Below are 17,500 nucleotides of genomic sequence, written 5' to 3' on the forward strand. Positions count from 1 at the left end.
TGCTTTCAAGGCATCCTCTGCAAAACCATGAGATTCAGAAACAGCTTCTTCCCACTAGCCATCAGGTTATTGAACTCTCGGAACAGTACCCTTCACACTGGACATTAAGGCAGCAATCCAAAAATACTGAAAAGTCTCCATAGTGCAATATGTAACAAGGTCTTACCCACACCCAGACAGCAACGTCAGCAGTAATCAAACTGAACTGTCTTACTGTGCAATACAAATGTAGGCCTTAAATCAATCACTTAAGTGCATTTTTACCATTGAAAATAAGCTAATAACCTAGTAATGAGTAACAATCTGTTAAATCACTGCAATAATGCAAGCATTTATTATTGCTGTTTTTGTCATCTCTGTCTACAGAATTTTGTATATTAATGTCATGTTAAATGTGGTCAGTATTTTGTATGCACACTGGGCCTGAAGAAATGTAATTTTGCTCGGTTCACACTTGTCTGAATCAAATATGGCAATAAAGTTTACTTTGACTTTTGACTTTGACTTTAGTAAAATGACAGGACTCCAGGTAGAGGTTATTGATTCATTTATGCATGTTTATTGACCAGATAACACAACCAGGCAGTCTCTAATTTCATTGGAAGTCCATAGAGACAGCTATAAAAACATACATTAATTAAAAATAACTGAATAAAGTTATGGGAATGAGCCCCATGTTATAAATACCTCAAATAGTGTCTGCTGCATTTTATCATTATATTCATTCCACTGATTGCATTAATGTTCTTTATTTCCCATGTCCTCCATCTCCAAATGCACTTGTACCTGCTACCCACCTGCTACCCACTTTGGCCATCTATAATTGTAAATGTACTTTTGACTTATACCAGGTGTTGTGTGTTTTAAACTTATAGGCACCTTTTGGATATTTCAATTGTTTATAATTTTTTTCATTGCATTAATTTCCTTGCATCACCCTCTGTATACATTACATACCCTTTTAGACTGAAAGAGCAGCTTCAGACTTTATAAGTTCTATCATAGTTAAATGTATTATACTGCGACTGTACCTCTCTTGGTTTTGTTTTAAGCTTTCACTAAGTTTATCATTGTCTTCCGTCCCTTCCATGATTCCCTGTGATGTAAATTCATAGGTTTTGTGAGCAAGTTCAAGGTCTATTGACCACTGAGGAGCTTGATTCCCTGGATCATATGTTGGAACTTGTGGGACCTCTGTAGTCATCCAATTCCTTCTTTTCTTTTTATGTCAATTTGTCCCTGCTAACTGTCCATCAGAAATCCCCACACAGCTAATTGGTCATTCGTTCCTCATCAACAGGAATTGGGTTGACAGGGAGGGGCCACCAGTCAGACAACCATCAGGGGTGTTTAACTACTTTTTTATATGGCTTTAATAACCTGTATGCACACTGTGTAAGTGCTGGGGAGGGGATGTGCAATAGGTTGACCAGGATGAACATCTTCCACTAGAGATGTATCCCTCAGGTAGCCTTGACCCTCATCTAGAAGTCTGGGATGTGATTTCTTTGGTCTCCACCACAGAAATCACCCCTACTCAACAGTCCCCAAATTGTGCATGACCATCCCCACCCCCTTGAAGAAGTGAACAGGCCAAATCCATTCATTCCTTCTCCACCTGTCCTGGCTTCTCCAGTGCTGGGACTCCTAATCAGTCCTAGCCAAGGGCTCCATCCCTCTGCACTACAGAGCCAGGTGTAGTCACCCAGTTCATTCTTGAAGGAAATGGACTAGTTTTAATTGAGAAAGGGAGTTTATTCCAAAGTTGTAAAATACTTTGACATGTGAAGCTGCTACTTTAGACTGCAAAGTTAATGCTATTTTTATTGAGGCTGAGTATCCTATTATGTTCATTTCAGCAAGGGGGGTAATCTAAGCAAAGGACTTCAAGTAATAAGGGGTCCTTAGCTAATCAGTGTGTTATGCAAAGGTCTTCTCTAAGAAGGCAACAAGAGAGTGAGCTGTTGTATTCTTATGCTATAAGACAAGCCTTGAAGCCATTTGCTTCTCTTATTAGGGAATCTTTCTATCTTTTACAATTGCACTGTCTAGCATATAAGCAGGGTACAGATGAGGGTACAGTGTTTTATAATTGGTCAGGTAAGAGCTGTATAATGAATGACAGTTACTTCTATGACACAGTTCTCAGATTTACAAAGGAATAAGTAAGCAACTGTATACATTTTGTAAATGGTTGTGACTGCATCAGTACTAAATAAATATCATCACACTCAAGGATACTATGACTTTTACTGTTTTATTACCATTTGTCTATTGACCATCAATGATCTAAAAAGTTATTTGTCAATGCCAGAAAGCTGCATTTCTTTTCTACATTAAAAGCAAGGCCTTTTTACATTAAAAGCAAGGCCATTCCTGGACTCCATTCATGAGTACTCGCTGCTTGAATGGAGGTTGTTACAATGGGGATAAAGATAATGCTGTCAAATCTGCAGTGATCTGCATATTGGTGAGTTAGACATTAGTGTCTGTTTTGACTTTTTATGAAAGATGTTAAAAAAGAGTGGGCCCTGGACAGAGCCCTGCAACACTCCAAAGGGGACAGGGGATGGTGAGTATAAGAATAGTACAGTTGTGTACACTTACCATAAATGTAGATGTTCGAGTGTATTCACTGTTGCAGTCATTACACTTGGGTTATCCTGCTGGCAGGCTACCCTCAGTCGGCCTGAATTCCAACGTCTAGGTCCGGCGTCGGTTGCTGTCGCCTCTTCTGTGATGTCAGTGCGCCAGGGGTATAAAAAATGCAGCCAACGCCATTTTCTTAAGTTTTTTCTTGCCCCAGATGTCAGGTGCCCCCAAAAGGGTAGGCTAAAAACAAAATGCCAATAAAACATGCATGCACCAAAATATATAATACCTTCATCTACAAGCATATACACCACATAGATTGTATAGATTAGAGAAGTTCAGATAAGTTGCACCAAACAGATGGGGGATGGTGGGTGGGTAACCTGGACTGCAACAGTGAATGCACTCACACATCTACATTTATGGTAAGTGTACACAACTGTATTATGTTCTTCGTGTTTCACTGTTGCAGTCATTACACTTGGGTTGAATCCCAAAGCTATGGTTGGGAGGCTGGAGCTAAATAGCATTAGGAGTGGCTATGAGGCCCTGCAGAACTGCAGTGGCAAAGCCTGCCCTGGATTTAGAGTAGAGTGGTAAATGATAGTGCTTTGTAAAGGTGTGCACTGAACTCCAGGTAGCAGCCTCTAGAATGTCTTTGGTTGGTACTCCCCTGAGGAAGGCTGCTGAAGTGGCTGCTGCTCTGGTTGAATGTGGCCTAATGCCATTAGGCACTGGCTTGCCATGTTGTGAATAGCAGAAATGAATGCAGTGGCCTATCCACTTTGAAATAGTCTGCTTTGAGATAGCCTTTCCTTGTGATCCTGCAGCACATGCCACTAGTAGTTGCTCTGTCTTTCTGAAAGCTTTGGTTCTGCCCAAGTAGAAGCGTAGCTGTCTGTGTATGTCCAAAGAATGCAGAATTCTCTCCCCCTTATTCTGTGGGTTTAGATAAAATGTAGGCAGATGAATAGTTTGGTTAAGGGCCACACTGGACACTACCTTAGGCATAAATGTCAGGTTTGTCCTCAGAGAAACCCTGTCTGGATAAAAAATGATAAAAGGTTCCACAGCCATGAGTGCCTGTAGCTCTGAGACTCGTCTTGCAGAGGTTATTGCTAGGAGCAGAGCTGTTTTCCAAGATAAAAACTTTATATCAGCTGTAGTGGCTGGCTCAAAAGGAGGCAGGGTGAGTTTTTCCAAAACATAATTGAGGTCCCATGCTGGTATTGGTGATCTCCTTGGAGACCTTAAGTTTTTGGCTCCTCTGAGGTACTGCCTTAACAAGGGATGAGAAAAGATTGGTGGCTCTGTATTGTAATGAGCCAAAATGGCAGAGGCATGAATTTTAATAGATGAAAAGGATAGGCCTTTGTCCAGCATCTCAGTTAAGTATTGTAAAATCTGAGGAATATTTGGTACAGCTGTGTCAATTCCTTGTGCCTGGTTCCAAGCACAGAATCTCTTCCATTTTCCAGTGTAAGATTTTCTGGTACTAGGCCTTCTGGCCTCCAAAATGACATCCATTACAGCTTTAGTGAGAGGTGCATTTTGTATCACTACATTATCCACCATGCTGCCAGATTTAAAGTCTTTAGTTGGCTGTGCAGGATCTGATTGTTCTGTTGGGATAGTAGATGAGGGATCTGAGGCAAGGTCCAAGCCAGGCATTGAGACAAGTTCCTTAGGATTGGATACTAGTGCTGGCGGGCAGTTTGGGGCAATCAGTATCATCTTTGTCTTCTCTTGTCTGACCTTTAGGAGGACCTTGGGGAGGAGAGGCAGTGGAGGAAAGGCATATACTGCTACGTTTTTCCAGCTGAAAGATAGGGCATCCACTTTCTATGCTTGTCTGTGATAAGTCCTTGTGCAGAATCTTTTTAGTTGGTAGCTGTGAGGTGAGGCAAATAGGTCTATATCTGGGCATCCCCATTTCCTTGTTATCATGCTGAAGACTTGTGGATCCAATTTCCACTCATGGGGATCCATGAGGTTTCTGCTTAGTTTGTCTGCCAGAGTATTTATCTTTCCTGGCAGGAATTGTGCCTACTGATGTACTTGGTAAGTCAATGCTGTGTCCCACAAAGTCATGGCTAGACTGAAAAGGGGGTAAGAATGAGTGCCTCCCTGCTTGTTTATATACCACATGACCGTGGTGTTGTCTGTCTTTATCAGTAGGTGTCCTGGATGAAGTAGATCCTTGAAGGCTGCCAGGGCATTCTGAACAGCTAGCATCTCTTTTTGATTGATATGTAGATACATTTGGTTTGCGGACCATGTGCCTTGAATTCATCTTCCTGCCATGTGGGCCCCCCAGGCATAATCTGATGCATCCGTTGTTAATGTCTGCCTGGCTGGGGGTAAAATGAATGGCTGTCCCTTGTTCTGGTGACAAGCCTTCGCCCACCAACAAAACTCCTGTTGCAGGCAGAGAATGAAGGTAATTATTGTTTCCAGGCTGTGGCAATGTTGAGTCCAAACACTTTTTAGGTACCATTGAAGTTTCCTCATATGCAGTCTCGCATATGGAATTAGTAGAATGCAGGATGCCATGAAGCCCAAAGCCTGCAGAATTTTTCTTGCAGATAACTGGGCCTTTGTTGCCAACAGTTTGAAATAGGTAGTCAGTTGCCTTTGTTTATCTGGCATGAGATAAGCCATCTGGGCAGTTGTATTTAAGCTTGCACCCAGGAATATTATCTCTTGAGAGGGTACTAGTTTTGATTTCTTTTCATTGACTGTGTAACCTAGGCCTGTTAGAAATCTCTTTACAAATGCCAGATGCTGTAGTAGAATGTCCTTGTTCTCTGCTTGAATGAGGCAGTCATCCAAGTAAGGATATATTTGCATTCCTTTTTGTCTGCAGAATGCAATTACTGGTGCCAGGCACTTTGTGAAGACCCTGGGTGCAGTAGATAAGCCAAAGGGCAGTGCAGAGAATTGGTAATGCATTGAGCCAGCTTTGAATCTGAGGTATCTTCTGCATATTTGTCTGATCGGGACATGCAGGTATGCCTCTTTTAGGTCTAAAGTCACAAGCCAAGCCTTCTTGCCTAGCATGGACAGAAGTTGCTGTAGAGTCAACATTTTGAACTTTGGTATATCCAGAAATGTATTTAGAATAGATAGGTCCAGTATTGGTCTGCAGGTCTTGTCCTTTCTTGGCACCAAGAACAGTCTTGAATAAAATCCTTGTCCCTGCCCTTGCTCTGGTACTTGTTGAATGGCCCTCATGTCCATGCGGGATGAGACTTGCTTTTGTGCCTCTGCCATTGATGTTTTGGCAGGTCTGGCCAACCGTTTGTCCTTGGCAGGGTATGGAAGTGAAACCTGTAGCCCTGTGACACTATGTCTAGGACCCATTTGTCCTGGGTTATTATGTGCCAGTTTTGAGAAAAAAGTGCTAGTTTTCCCCCTAAAGGTGCTGCCAGAAGATAAGTGCTTGGTGCAGGCAGGGGGAAGTCATTGTGACTGTTTCCTGTATGGCTGTGATTTGTCTTCTCCACTTTTGGAGGTAGAAGCACCTCATTGTTTAGACATGTATGAACCTTGGCGCTGGGATCTGCCTCTAGGGCATCTATATCTGCCCCTTTGTGGTCTGTCTGACACTGGAAAGGACCAATTCTTTGTATCCCAGTGTCTGCTAAATCTTGGGGGTTGAACCTGTAAGAAATCTTTAACCATTTGCATAGATTTAACTTTGTCCTCCATTTTCTTTAACACCTGTTCTGCTTTAGCACCAAACAAAGTATCATGCTGTAATGGGGCATCTAATAATTTTGCTTTGACATGATCAGGCAGACTTTGTTCCTTTAACCAAGCATGCCTCCTGATGACAGAACCCATAACAGCAGCTCTGCAGGAGGCCTCCAAAGAATCAAAACCACATTGCAAAGTATGCTTTCCAACTTGATCCGTTGGATGCAATAAATCCTGCATTTCTTTGTTTTCTGCACATTCAGAATTTGTCAACATTTTCTGTTTAAGCAGTGACATAATATATTGCTGATATTTGAGCATATGAAACTGACAATTTAAAGCCCTTATAGCCAAGATAGCGGAAGTGTAAATCTTTTTTCCCCATCTGTCCAGTGCCCTAGAGTCCTTGTCAGAGGGGGTAGGGTTTTATGCAGCGGAAGCCTTGACCCCTTTGGGACCCTGAGAGATAGTTTCTGGGTCAGCAGAAGGGTTTTTGAAAAGGAATTTATGAGAGTCAGGAACCCTGTACTACCTGTCCAGCTTAACAGGAGCTGGAGGTAAGGAGTCAGGAGTCAGACTGGACTCTGAAAATACATCATCAACAATGTCTAACACAGGTGGAATAGCTAGGGGCCTGTGTTTTGGTAGTAAAAGGAAGTCTCTGAGCCTTTTCTTATATTCTGAAAAATCTTTGCTCTCCCTGTGGAAATGCTCCCTCATGGTATGCAAGGTTTCCCCAAAAGAGTAATCCTCAGGAGGAGAGGCTGAAGAGATAGATTCTTCAGCATCAGAATCCTCATAGGGAGGATGAGAGTATTCCTGATCAGAAGAGGAATCAGATGAAATGGAAACCTGATCTGAAGATTCATATTCTGTCTCTTGCCTAGGCCTTTTATCAGGTGGGGGATGGGAACCCCTGATCAAAGTAGTTAAGTCTTCGGCCATTTTGAGCATCTGTTTTTTGGGCATGGAGGCCTGTCCATGAGGCTGTTGTACTTGTTTCTTTGTCTTTAAGGGTGCTTTAGTCTTTGCCTTTGAAGCTGAAGTCGTTTTAATGTATAATTGAGTTGGTCTGAAAACACTCTCAGAAGCCAATGCCTGCTCAGCGGCTCCAGACCCATCTGAGGGAATAGTCTCCGAAGGTCCAATACCTTGAGCCTCCAGTGGCCTAGGCAACTCCACGTGGGAGTCTGTAGTAGCCTGCGGGTCTAAAGTAGTGGGCATCAGGGGCTGCGAAGGCACCTCACTGAGAACTGGCAAACCAGCGACTGGCTTAGAAGAAGCCTCATCGTCGGTTTTGGACCTCGGATGCCTGTCCTTTTCTTTTTTTTTTTTGCGTTTCTTGTGAATACCGGTAGTCAGATGGTTATCCGACGACATCGTATAATTAAATCTTCTGCCAAAAGAGTGTAATGCAAAATCGTACCAACGCTTAATAGTCTGTTGGTTAAATCTAGCACAAAACCGACAACTAGCAACGTCGTGGTCAGGGCCTAGGCAAGGAATACAGTAAGAATGTCCTTATGAGGTATTTGCTTCCCACAAGAAATACAATTATTAACTTTTTCTGACATCGGTCTAGAGCAAGAAAAAAGTTTCCCCAATGGGGTACTTAGCTTTTAATGTAGACTTCAGATCTGAAATTCGAACACAAAAATATCAGGAGTCGGCCGACCGGCACTTGTGAACTGCTTATGTTTCGGGCACTGGGAGGCAAGAAAGACTGAAGAAAATGGCGTCGGCTGCATCTTTTATACCCCTGGTGCACTGACGTCAGGGAAGAGGTGACAGCAACTGACGCCGGACCTAGAATTTGGAATTCAGGCCGACTGAGGGTAGCCTGACAGCAGGATAACCCAAGTGTAATGACTACAACAGTGAAACACGAAGAACATCCTAGTCTTTTAATCTGTTGTATATGACCATGCATCCAGTATTGAAGCCAAATTGTTTTGGATTCTTTTACCTTAATATCCTTGAGTATATGCAGATCATCACAGGTATAGTATAGAATGCTTCAGTGAAACCAAGGTAAGACAAACCTTCATTCAGCATTATGGTCACCCTCTTGAAAGAATTTAAGATGCTAAGCTTTACTTACTTTCCTTAAATGAATATATTGAAATACTTTGCTTCTCCCTACACTTATGTGCTTATATTCTCCTTCATTTGCATGATCCCTTATGAACACACACACACACACACACACACACACACACACACACACACACACACACACACACACACACACTCACACACACACACACACACACACACACACACACACACACACACACACACACACACGCACACTTTCTGTGTTTTTAGGTTCATAGGTTCATAGGTTCATACTAGGCTATCTGCCCTAGGGCATTTATAAGCCTAGCCAGAGTATGTTTGACTTTCGCCACCCATTTTAAATTAATTTTGCTATGCCCTTTTTCGAGGTTAGTATACTGTGCCTCTGTCTAACAGTGACACAGAATTCCTTGAGAAACTGGGCAAATGGAAATTAATGCAGTTATGGTGGAGGTCATGGTTGTAGTCATATTGGCACAATGCAGCAATGGTGGAGGTTATGATTATAGTCATACTGGCACAGTGAAGTTATGATGGATGGGATGGTTCATGGTTATAGTCATATTGCCACAGTCATGATTATAGGGTTTACTATCATTTGTGCGAACGACAATATGACGGCATGTATTATGCTGAAAGTCAGATTGTCATTCACAGAATGTTAAGTGTACTGCAAAGTTGAAACACACTTATGAGAATGCGGTAGTGCATTTGCATAATTATGTTCGACAAACTGTACAGAGATCACGGTACAGTGAGATTTGGAAATTCATCCATATCCCCACTGTAGTGGACTATATTGTTAGCAGGGGGTGTGGGGGTGCAGGGGGGCTTACGGATATCATATGATGTTTTCGAAGACAATGTCGACACTGCTTAGTTGCTCAGCTCAGTTGACATTGTAATGCGGTCGAGATTTTGGTTTCAATCATTTACTTTGAAATTGTGAATGGAAATTGTTTTGCCTTTCGCAGTTTTGATAGTAAACCTGATTCTAGTCATATTGGCACAGTGCAGTTATGGCGGAGGTTATGGTTATAGTCATATTGGCACAAGGGTACTATACCTGATTTCTAACTTCTGATTCCTCTTATCTCTACTTTTGCATCATCTTAAATATAGGACCTCCTGCAGTCCCTTGTCCTCCACTCCCACCTATTCCCAAGCTCTAGACTTAGTAGAATTTTAACTGTATGACATCCCAAATTTGCTATACTTCTGTAGTAGAGCTCTTTCCAAGTGAGGACCCTACTGAATTAAATAGACAACAGTGCTACTACCTGCTTGTTGTCCTTGTCACTTTTTTTCTCCACACGTCACACAACAAACACAATGACTTAGAATCCTCATTTTACATTTCACTGTAGCCATTTCTTTGATCACTACTTAATATGTCCTGCTCTTATATCGTCTTCCACCTGTTTGGGGTATAATTGTTCAACCTTCCTAGTGTCCTCCTCAAAATTACATGCAGAGTGTTTTACTATGAGTTCTGCATTTTTAAAGAGAATTTCAGGATATCCTTTTGGGAAAAGAACAGTATCTGTCTTATGGGGAAGATGGTATTCTGTCTACTCTAATGACACTTTATGAATTTTCTGGCATAAAGAAAAGTGTTGATTGGTAACTTTGTTGTAGTCCTATTAATACTGCAAGCATTTGCACTTAATCATCACACACTGTTGGCAGATTGTTTCTCTGTATAAACTATTTATAGCAGGAAACATCATGCCAGTTTAGGACCAGAACTAAAGCTAGAATTACTCTATGTGGAAACAGTTGTAGTCATCTGGTGAACTTTTCTATAACTAAAGTGAGAGCTTAATAAGGGCTACACATCTCCCCCATTAACAGCAGAACCCTTCACAGGATCAAATGAGAATACTATGCTAATGACCCTAAAGGGCTTTTTTAAACCTAGCCATGCTTTCCAGAAATATTAGAAAGGCATTGTTCCCATAGGTTATGTGGTGGGTGAGAGTATATAAACTTGGGCAACAGTGGTCAAGCATTTACAAGCTTACTCTCTCTAATAAAGACATAGGTGCCAGACCAGGGGAAAATTTGTGATTTCCCATCTACTGATCTACGTTTCACTTGAATAAGTATTACATTGATACTGCCCCACGGAAGCAGCAGTCTCTGAGACATGTACCTGTCCCTCCAGCATGTCTTGTTTATGTTACAGGCTAGATTTAGGTCCTTGGATTGGGTGTTTCTGGTGCTATCAATTTTGAAGATATGCAACAGGTCCATTTAGGCTGTATTAGAGGATGCTTTTGTATGCCAGGCATAGGTCATGCCTCAGCAGCCTGTAGGAGACACAGTTAAAGGACAATGTTTTGAGGTGGTTTGTGTAGGATTTATTTTATCAGTCGTGTATTCTTTTTGTGAAAACCTCCTTGATCATTCCAGTTGCTGCATATGTCTGGTCAGACTGCATTGCACTAGATAATTAGTCTTATGAGGGCAGAGTACAATGGAACAATGACGTCTTTGTACCTGGATGCCATACCATTGCTTATAAGTTGTGCAATGTAGAATGATTTTCTTACTACTGTAGACACATGATATTCGAAGGCCAAGTCACCATCTGAAGGTGTTCCAAAATCCCTGACTTGTGGTTCTACTCTTAGGAGTGTATTATTGATGTAGTAATTTGCAGGAGTGGCTGTTTTGTCAAAGGATATTATTATTCACTTCTTAGCATGATGTTTAAGACTGTGATTATGGCACCAGTTAAGATACTTTGTCAGGCTGTCTCTTGGAGAATGTTTACGTCTTGCGAGGATTCAGTAACTGCACCTAATTTGCAATTGTTTGTGAATTTGCTCAGCCACAGTCTTTGCCATTAGCCTTGACTTCAGAGAAGTAGATACCAAACAGGTACAGTCTCAGCACTGAGCTCTGAGGGATTCTGCTAGTAAATGGACATTTTGTAAAAGAACACTCCCCTGGCTTAACTTCTTGGCTCATATCTGTTAGACAGTTGGCTATCCAGTGGGTGGTGTAGGAGTTTATACCTAATTTAGAGAGCTTGTCTGCAATGCCTCAGTGGGGAATTGTATCAAGTGCATTGGCCAGGCTGAAGTAGGCACCATTTTGCCCTCATTCATAGCTTAGGTGACCTTCTCGAAGAAGTCCACAGGTAGATTAGGCATTATCTTCCCTTGTTGAAACCAAATTGAGTTGGATTCAATGGCTGAAGGTTTTCTGTGTCATTATTTATCATGTCCATGAAAATTCTTCCATGGCCTTGCATACGAGATTAGGGCTTATGGGTTGATAGTTTTCTGGGTCTGTGGATGACCCAGCCTTGTGAAGTGGGATAATAGTTCAGTTGCAGTGCTCCATTCATTTGGTATGCAACCTCTTTGGATGCAATGATTGAATAGTATTTCGAGAGGTGCTGAAAGGTTATGTTTAATACAATTAAGGTGACATCCTGGGGCATTTTCAGGCCCCAACGTTGAGTATTTTTTGCCTTGGCGAGCGCACTGAGTACTTGTTCCCTTATGATAGTTGCGGGTGCTATGGTTGGAAATATTTCTTGAGAGGTGTCTTGGGGTGAAAGTGGTGGTTAAAACTGGAGATGAATTTATAAGGTTTGTGATGTCATTTAAAATTAATTTGGCACATTGCTGTGTTATGAGGATTTGAATACAACTGAAGAATGCTTTGTGGTTGTCCTTTGCCTGCGAGACTACTTTTGCCTCAAATTTGGCTTTAGTTGATTTAATTAGTCCCCTGAGTTGTTTATATAGTTTGATGATTGCATTCTTAGTTTGCTAGACATTGCACTTCTTATATTTGGCCAGGATTTTCTTCCTCTTAGTATATAATATATTGATGCGATTCTACCACTGTGGTTTACTTTTTGAATTTGTCATGAATTTATGTTGGGTAGGTACTGTAGCCTCTATACAGCTGTATACATGATTACAGAGGACCTTTGTGAATGATTTAGTGTAGGCAGCTGTGTTCCTTGGGTTTTGGGAGGCTTGAAATTTTCCCAGGGCATCACCTTCAAGCAGGAGGCTTGCCTTAAAATAATTTCTAAAAGTTCCAGTTTTAGCTGGTGTTAAAGGCTTTATTTTTATTTTAAAGGAACCAGACAGTTTTATGGTCTACCTCACTAGTGAGGACAATATACTCAGGGGAGGGGGGATGCAATGCTCCACACTGTTGATGAGGACTTTGACTAGGATGTTAACTCCCTAGTCGGCATATGGACTATCTGGTCCAGGGCATTTGTGCCTGCAAAGTCCAGGAAACTCTGGGTCAGCATGTTAGGGAGTCATGTAAGATTCACAGTTTATAGCAAAGTAGTAAAAGTCACCCATGAAGATGCCTATGGGTTGAATGGGGAGTGTCTCCAGCACATCTATGTGTCATGGGTTTCCTGGACCATAGATGGGGACTTATAGCTTGCAAGGGTATAGCATGGAACTTTATTTATGGTAATTTGGACATGGAGAAGCATAAGTGTGTCATAATATTTGACCAGCCTTGAGGTGTGCTTGCTTAAGACATAAATTAAGAAACCTCCACTTTTTGTCCATTTCTGTGCAATAACAGGTCTAAATGTGTTGCAGACATTATAGCCCTGCACTGCCGGAGTGCTCTGTGTGGCTTTAAACCATGTATCAGAGACTGCTCAGATGTCTATATTCTCCAGGGTAAGGAGAGCTAGTAGAGGGTGTAGTTTCTTGTGTAGACTCCTGGCACCAGACTGTCTGGTCCAGTGAGTTTGTGCTTACAAAGTCCAGGAATCTCTGGGTCAGCATGCTAGGGGGTCATGTAAGATTCACAGTTTACAGCAGAGTTGTTAAAGTCACCCACAAAGTTGGCATTGGGTCAAACGAGGAGTGTCTCCAGTATGTCTATGTGTTATGGGTTTCCTGGGTCATAGAGGGGGATGTATGGCTTGCAAAGATATGGTAAGAGACTTTGCCTATGGAACTTTGGATGTGGAGAAACTCAAGCAAGTCATATTTAACTAGCTTTGAGTTGATCTTGTTTTAGACATAAATTAAGACAACCCCACTGTTTGTTCCTTCTTGTGCACTAACAGGTCTAAATGTGTGGCAGAGATTATAACCCTGTACTGCCAGGGTGCTCTCTGTGGCTTTAAACCACATTTCAGAGACTGCACTAATGTCTACATTCTCCAGGGTCAGAAGAGCTTGTGGAGTGTGAAGTTTCTTGTCTAGAGTCCTGGCACTGGGCAGTAGCACTTTAGATTTTCTTGATTTGGTGCTGCTATATTAGAAGGCTTATCAGGTTGGTAATGTCTAAAAAATGCACTATGGGGTTGGATAAGGTTTTAGCCAATAGTTGAAAGCCTAGAGGGAACAGGTGCAGACCATCCCTTTCAACCATATACTCCCAGGCTGACAAAAATTGTATCTGCTTCAAATGACACCGACAACTAAAACAATTATTAAAGTCAGTTGTCTTCTGTTCATATTCTGTCATCATCCTTGGAGAAGGTAGTAGACTGCATAGTGCTAGGCTAATACTGGGGAAGATACACAGTAGAGAGCTCCATCATGTCTCTCTTTATATACTCCAGCAATGTATGTCTCACATTATTTACTCTGACATGGGTTATGACTGAGTCACTCTGGCACTTGTGGTTTAATGACCTGAGTGTGCCAGATCTCTTTCTTTCTCACACACACGCGCACACGCGCACACACACACACACACACGCACACACACGCACACACACGCACACACACGCACACACACACACACACACACACACACACACACACACACACACACACACACACACACACACACACACACACATTGACAATTCCTTACCACAGAGACGTTACTGACTATAACCTTCTTGCTCAGCCTGGTGAGTGGGACATCACTGTGCCTTACAATTGAGTCTCATTTAATCAATATGTTTGATTGTGTGATGGTCTGCCTTATGGGTGCGACCTTAGAGACACTATGAGTGGAGGCTGAATGTGCCATGATGGGTGTTGATTTGATAGTATGCATTTGATGTTGCTGAGGGAATTTATTGTAATTACTGTGTCTGGGAAGGTCTTTGAGGATTTGGGTTGAGTGGATTACTTTTAACAGCTTCAGCATATGTAAGTCTATGTTCTTATCATGTAGTATGTATGGCGGGTATTGCATACTGTTGTGAGTTTCTGACAACCTGTTTGGTATTTGTGCATATCTCATTTTCTATATCAGATTGTTTAAGAATTAGCTGGCTGTCAGAAAACATGACAGAATTGCTGCATCATCTCAAAACTCTGATTTCTACCAGGCTGGCTGCGGAAGTTATGGACAAGAAAAAAAATGTTCTTCCCAATATCCTCAGAACTGGTGTCTGGAATGCCATGTAGGACCAAGAAGTCATTGAATAGCAGCAGTCAGTGCCGGCAAAACCATTTTTTTCTGATCATTTCAGGCTATGACAAATCTTAAACATGTTCAAAAGGGAGAGATAGCAATGACAAAAACTGAGAGAATAAATAATGTCATTCTTTTGAGGAAATTTTCTAAGGGATATATTTTACAGATCTACTATTTCTGACACTGAATCCTTTGTATTTAAGCCTTGTTGGTTGTAAAACAGGATTAGAAAGCAGGTGCAGAAGAATTATGGTATGTTGGTGAATGTGAGTCAGTCTTTTCACTTCTACACTTACATGAAAAGGAGAAGTGACCCTTGGAGTCTACAACCTGAAGAGAATGGGGAATGAGTGAAAAAAGGTCCAGCTAATCAATAAACTCTCCAGTTTTGCTAGTTATTTTGTGTTCTGCTAATGAGAATGGTTTCACTATGTCTCCCTCACTCTCAAGCTTGTTTCTCAAAAGCTTGACAAAACAGCTCATGAGTCATGTATTTGAGTATTCACAATATCAGAGTATAGGCATCTGAGTTCATGAATGATACTACCTAATACAGCATATATAAAAACATCATTTCTTGGACCACCCTTTACTTTTTAATTTCCACTTTGTGGTCACTCACCTTGGGGAAAGGCAGATTACTGACAAGTAGTGTGAAGTCTGTGTCAATCTTTTTTTTGGAAGCAGCACAACTGGGCCACATTTTAAAGACATATATGAACAACAGCATCATGCTTGTATGTGATTCATTCAAAACTGACATTAACATTTGAAGACTTGAGTCTGTATACTTGACAACTGTGGTATGAGCTCTGGTGATCTGAGCTCCCAACTCTAAGGAGTGACAAATGCTTTTTTTATTTACTCCTTAGCTTACTGGGTCACATCTAGTATTTCTAAAAAATACAAATGACTGGATATTTATGACTCTATCTCAAACAATTTCCATCAATGTGCATTTGGTTAGATAGAGTTAAGAAGTCATCTCACAATCTTTACATGTTGAGACAGCAACCAATTAAATGAAAGTGGCATTTTTTATCTTAAAGGTATAGTTTATTCTACTTACTGAATTTTAAACAGATCCTGAATCTTTTAATCAGATTTTTCATCAGGTTCAAGATTAACACTGCCATTAGTCAACAAATCTGGTAGACTGCTAGAAATAACTGAACAGTGCTCTTAATGACTTTGGTAGCTAGCACAGAGGATTAAAGCCATTTGCTACAAATAAGCTGTTTTCTCTAGGCCAGGGCTTGACTCCCTCACCCTTTGTTTCCTACTGTGTCATTCTGAGAAGTCCCTAAATCAGACAGTGCTCCCAGGCTGTGTCTGAAAAGGTTCATGTGGATCAGTGCTCTACTGCACTTAACAAATGCATGTGAAAAGATAAAATACATTTTTAAGCAGAGTAGCCCACAGTAAAGTGAAGAAAGCCAACAACAGATATATCCACAGGAAAAAAAATAGACAAGAAGAATGAAGACAAAATGTAAAAAACATGTGGAGGCAATAGTGAGGTATGAGGAAGGTTAACAGAGCTGGTGATATACATACAAGAGCAAACATGAGAAAGGGAGCAGGATGGAAGTGGCACAGAAGGTCATTTATCTGAATGTGAGGGAAGTTGAAGAAAGGGATAGAAGTGTGGAGAGTATTTGTAGGGACAGTATAGATATGTAGAAGTATAGAAAGGAATAAATGCATAATGGGAAGATAGTCATTCAGCACCGATAGTGATGGTGGCAGGGGTCACTGTTCAGCATTGAAGGATACACAGGCCCACAACCTCATGCAAGGCTACCTAGGAGCCTACTACTACAAAAGAAGGTGTCATAACCTCTGTCACCTATCCCATTTTTCAATTTGACCTTTAAATGTGGTAATGGTGGTTGTTTGTTTAATATCCAGAGGTAATGAATTCCACAAACATCCTTCCTAGCTAAGAAGCTGCTACTTCTTATAAGACTATCATTAATTATTAACTGTACAATATGTTTGTTATTTCTTGAGTGAGATATAAAGGTAATTCCCAGTGTACATAATCATTCTTTGAGCTCTTAAACATTGTAATTAAATCACCCCATAGTAACCTTTAGTGAAAAGCAGAGTCATAATGTTTTTTATCATTTTAGTATAGCCAATATGCCTCATACCTGTTATATTGCTTGCAAAAGTTTTTTTTTTCATTCTTTTTAGCCTTTTGAGCTACCCTAGTCTCTACGTGTATAATGAACAGCAATACTCTATAGCTGGTTGTACAGAGGTCTTATATAGGAGAACCATAACTTCCTTTGTCAATCTTGCAATTGCTCTATAACCATCACTTATAACTCTATAATGCCATTAAGCGATTGCAGTAGCATTGTTGTTAAATTTTTAATGAGTTATCTGCTATTACTCTCAGGTTTTTTACTATCTTGTTTTATGGCAATAATTGGTTATCAGTTGCATAAAGATAATTCCTGTTACTGCTTTCAAAGTGTAGAACAGTTACCTGCATTAAAACTAACTTTACATACTGACCAGTCAAATAATGAGTCTAAAATGTTATAGGATTGTGTGCTCATCAGTGTTTGTTACCAATAGCCTATTTTAGAGTCATCTATGAATTTGCTCATCCAGATATAATTTCTTGTTGGCAAAGTAAACTGGGACCCTGTGACAATGTCAGGTATTGCCAGTTATGCCAGGAGAAGTAGGGCAGTGGATGTGTAACATATGCCAGCACAGCTAGCCAGAA

Source organism: Protopterus annectens, chromosome 5.part0 (assembly GCF_019279795.1).
Source record: "Protopterus annectens isolate FY-2018-M chromosome 5.part0, PAN1.0, whole genome shotgun sequence".
In the NCBI taxonomy this organism is placed as follows: Eukaryota; Metazoa; Chordata; order Ceratodontiformes; family Protopteridae; genus Protopterus; species Protopterus annectens.